The following is a 5,000-nucleotide window of genomic DNA, read 5'->3' as shown; positions in this document are numbered from 1 at the left end:
GGGTTAGAGCTGTCAGTTCCCCTTACTGTGATAGTAGGTGCTGTGTTGAAAAAGTTAAAATGAATGGCCTCTACTAGTCTGTTGTGCCATCTGAGGTTTATGTGCATGTTGTGGGCTTGGAGCATCCTCTTAATGGATTTTAAGGGAGAAGGCCTGGAACATATTATCATCTCTGAACACAAGGTGACAGCAATTTGTCTGATTCTGGTGTGGAGAGATGGTAAAAAGGTTTCAACCAGTTAGTGTTGTCCACATGGGGGCAGCAAGAATGGATCTCATTGCATTATTTTGGATGGTCTCTAAAGAGACTAATTGATCTTGTTTCAGTGATATTAGGGATGAGGCACTATAGTCAACAAGCGACCTAATTGCATGGGTATAAAGTAAACGAAGAACTGTAAAACCTGCCCCTTATTTACTAGATGTAAGCTTTTGGAGTACGTTGAGACGGTATTTTGTTGTGTGGTGGCAGAGAACTCAGAATTAAAGTGAATACAGCATTTGTAAGTTGGAACCCACTCCAACAGTAAGGTTCCAATATATAAGCATTGACATGCAATAACTCTTCTGATCTGAAGTGCCTTTAATTTGTTAGGATTAATTTTGAGACCTAACTCCCTGCATGTTGTTTCAGGTTTGTCTAATGCAGATTGTGCATTGACATATCTGCGAGGACCTGTAGCAACTAGGTGAATGTCAGCAGCATAGGTATGTAATTGAAATTTGTTAGGGAAGGTGATGTCCATCAACCTTGCTGTGAGTATATCAAAGAGAAATGGACTAAGGAATCCTCCCTGTGGTTTACCATTTTCGAAGGTATACAGATCAGACAATTGACTCTGGAACCTGATTTTGGCTTGTCTGTCAGTGAGATAGTCTTGGAGCCAGCCCAGGTCTCCCCAGTGCCTCCGTTGCCAAATAAGGAGAGAATAGCGGCCCTATTGGCCAATTTGAAGGCTTTCTCTAGGTCTAAAAAAACAACTACACTGTCCTGCCCGTCTACTAGTGAAAGGAGTATGGCAATGTCACCAGTGCCTGCACCCTTTTGGTATGCAAAAATGTTTGGATGAACTCTGGGAATGGTGTGATATAGTCTGTTCAAAATCACTCTCCATGGTCTTACCAGCACAAGATAGTAAGGAGACAAGACGAAAAGAGGTGGAGTCCTGCTTAGGAATTGGTTGGATGATTGCCTTCTTCTAGGTTCATGGTAGTTTACCAATGAGTAAATATTTGTTAAAAATTTTGAGGTGTTGATTTGCCTGCAGGATCTAAATGGCGTAAGAAGGACTATGGTATCTTATCCACTCCTGGGGCAGTATCTTTCTTAGAAGACATTGCTGTAGCTAATTCTTTCTCATTAAAAGGCGTGTCACTGTCAGCAGGAGTGGAAATGGCTTCTGATGGAGTTGTAGGAGTTTCCTAGTAATGCCCGGCGGTAACTGGTAAGAGGAACACCTTGCAGCAAAAGAGGCCCCAAGCTTGCTAGCCTCACTCAAAGGTTGTTGCTGAAGTAGAGGCCATGGTCTTTTTGTTTCTGAAGCTGCTCTCAGTTTGCCCCACAGTTCTCTTAGAGGTATGTGTGTTCAGAAATTCCCTCACACCAAGTTAACCAAGCTTGGTTCCTTATTTCCAAGATTTTGCGGTCAATAAGACGTCTGAGTGCCTTGAAGGGCAATGTGTTTTACGGAGTAGTTTCCTAAACAAACGCATTCTTCATTTCAGTTCCTTAATTCTAGAATTGTAAAACCAGATGTGTTTGTGGTGGTAGAAGGTAGTGGTGGTTTTAGCAGCTTCCTTGACAACTTGGTTGAGGTCGTCTGCTGGAGTATAACTCTCTGCCCAGGCTTCTAGCTGTTGAGTAAACTGTGGCCAGTTTACCTTGCTGAGATTCCACCGCGATATTGGAGGAGGTAGGGAAATGCGAGGTAACTGTAAAGTGGTTTCTATGGCAAGGTGATCAGAAGTGAGGAAAGGGTGGAAGGACCAGGTTGTTACTGATGAGAGAGATGTGGAGAGGAAGACTAGATCTAGTACATCTCCTTTAGTGTGCGTTGCTTGTTTGGTATTAAGTAATGAAACCTCTGGGAAGGAGTCAAGGAGAAGCTGGATGTGGTTTCCTGTATCATCTTATCTGCAAGCTGAAGGAGAGGTGGAGTCGTTCCAGAGGGGGCGATGGGATGGCTCATTTGCGGCTATGCCAAAAATTTCGTCCAGTTCTAATACACTACCGAGTCGAGGGGATCGGTAAATGTTAAATATAAAGAAGTCTGTATGGTGTAAAAACACCTGAATGCCCATGCATTCTATTCCCTCACCACAATCTAGTTCTGGTGTCAACATCTGGCAAAGGAGATTACTTTTAACAAGATGGAGAGGCCTCTGTTCTGTCCAGGTTTATGGTGTGAGTGAAAAGCAGTGAAGTTTTTAATGTTGCAGGTGGAGCTTCAGAAGTATCTGCTAGGAGCGTGGCAAGGTTTGGTCTAAGGTCTAGAATATTCCACTGCAGGATGCGAATGGGGTGCAATGACAGATCTGAAGTAGTGTCACTCATGGTTAGGGATTGTTGGTGACACAAAAACTACATCCAGGTAAGGAGCTGAGGTTCTTTGGTCCTCTTGAGGAATTTTGCTAATCTCTTCCAGGGTGCCAGTCTCTGATGTTTGCGAGATAGGTATCTGTTTTCTGAGTTGTGATTGTCCATACTGTGGAGTGGAGGGCTGTGGAAGAGGTGGAAAATCACCCGCTGACAGGTGAGCATCTTCCATGGGCTTAGGAGAAGCTGAAGTGTGTTGAGGGAGCTGTGGACGAGGATCCGGTGTCTGCTGAGGTGGGGTTATTTCCAGAGTGATGGCGACTAAGATATTGTTGGCTAAGGCTTTAAGGAGGGAGTGATTCACTGAGCGTCCAAATGCCATAAGGCTGAGCTTAATGGTATTGAGCAAGAATCTTCCGATGGCATCATTGTGGGAGACTAGTTTAGATTGCTTCTAAGGTGCAAAAAGTCTCAGGCAAAGGAGTAAGATGTGTATGAGGGTCTTTGCTACCAGGGGCAGCTGTGTTTACACTGCTGTCATTCATGGTTCAAGACCTAGTTGGTCGGCTATTGTTGCTGAGATCTATTCCAGTCATGGAGTTTTCCTGAAAAGGTCTGACGTTGTGTTAGTATCATGTCAGAGTCCACTAGTCTGGGAAGAAGTGACCGCCTCTTTTCACAATGGAGATTCCATGCGTGACGGTTTCCTGCACAATTTGGGCATTTGGTTGTTACTGTCTCACCAGCTTCAAGTTTGGCAAGGCAGTTGTCCATTGCATGGGAAACATTATGCACAACGAGATCTGCACTTGCTTTGGTGATGGCCAAAGCGTTGACACTTGAAGCAGCGTAAGGGTTCTGGAACATACTCTCTCGACTAAAAGGTTCCAAAAATGCCTAGCTTTATTTCAGTAGGTGGTGGTTTGTTTGTTATGAGGAGGACCTGGCATGTTTCTTCTTTCGTAGATCTTGTAACACATCGTGTTGCAGAAACTACAATTGGTAGCTCAGTTAGTCTGTTGATTGGGAATCCTAATGGAAACCGTTCAAGAATGGCCTTATACCTCTTTGGTGCTGGGATAAAAGGCGAGATGTGAACTACCTTACCTGATGATAAGGTAGTAAGTGAGGTCAGAAGATCTTTGGTGGAGTTACTCTTTGCTGTGACGATGAAATTGCCATCTTAGGTTATGGAGGTGGTCACATCCAAGAATGGGTATTCCTTCTCTATGGCAAATAGGGCTTCGACGGCAGTAGGAAAATCAGAGGACTTGCTAATGAGGAATTTGGAAGAAGGACCAGTAGTGAGATTTTCTGGAGTAGTGGTGTCCATGGCGTCTGAGTCCAAGTCAATTGGCTCAGAGTTGTCTTGATTTTGGTCTCCCTGGGCTAGATCAACATTGTCGTCAGAAGAGCGTTCTGCAGCTGCAAGAGTCGTAATTGTCCCTGCTATCGAGCTGGGATCATCCTGGTTTTCTGGGGGAGAAGTCGTCCTCTTTTTCTTCTGGCTGGTACTTGGGTCCGGGTCGGTATTTTCAGAGGGGGGATCCATATTCCCTTTCTTCTTAGATTTCTTCAGGGTAAGAAAAGTCCAAAGGAATCATCTGACCTACCTAAAACTCCCCGGTTTGTAACCGACTAGTGAGATGTTCTCTGCTCAGGTCAGCCCCTCAAAGGCATTGAACATTCACCCCAGGGAGTTCCTAAAGCCTAACAAAAGAAACCATTCTCTGCGGTATACGGCAGTCCGGCTACGGACCCCCTTTGTGGCACTGCCCGCGGGGTTCACCATCACCAACAGAGAGGACACTAACATTGAAGGTGATTCCCAAGGTTCGGAGAAGGTTCTCATTTGTACAGTAGACAGCTCGTGTACTGTACAAGGTTATATGTGGAATTCAGCAGCAGCAACTCGCTGACTGCGTAGATAATCAGTCCTCGTGGATTCAGGATCCGGAAGAGTTATATCCTCGTCGACGGATGGCTGAGTGTTTCTTCACTCACAACGTGGCTAGCCAGCTCTCGTGGATTCAGGATCCAGGTGTTATCTCCTCGTCGACGGATGCTGGGAGTGGTCTTTCACTCACAACGTGACTTGCCAGTTCAAACTGCAGCAAGACCCGAGATTCGAGATAGACAACAATGGCTGGTACTTCTCGGCTGGAGGTGTTAACTCAACGAAGGCAGCAATTTTTTTTTTTTTTTCTTTTAAATTTACCACCTCTTATTACGAGGTGGAACGGGTTCCGTTGACGTCACCCGTTTATAGTTCACTTTATGAATAATGAAGCTTTCAAAGAAGGATATCTTTAATCATGGGAACTTTGGAGGTTGGTGACGAAGAAAGGCTTCATCTCTTGAGGTGATGGTGCCACTTGTGAATGACAACTGGATGGAAGGATGTCAAATTTTGGCCAAAAGCTCAGCCTAGTTGGAAGCGCACTCCATAAACAACGACGGCACT

Source organism: Penaeus vannamei, chromosome 1, assembly GCF_042767895.1.
Source record: "Penaeus vannamei isolate JL-2024 chromosome 1, ASM4276789v1, whole genome shotgun sequence".
NCBI classification, from domain to species: Eukaryota; Metazoa; Arthropoda; class Malacostraca; order Decapoda; family Penaeidae; genus Penaeus; species Penaeus vannamei.
This window is presented reverse-complemented; position numbering follows the sequence as displayed.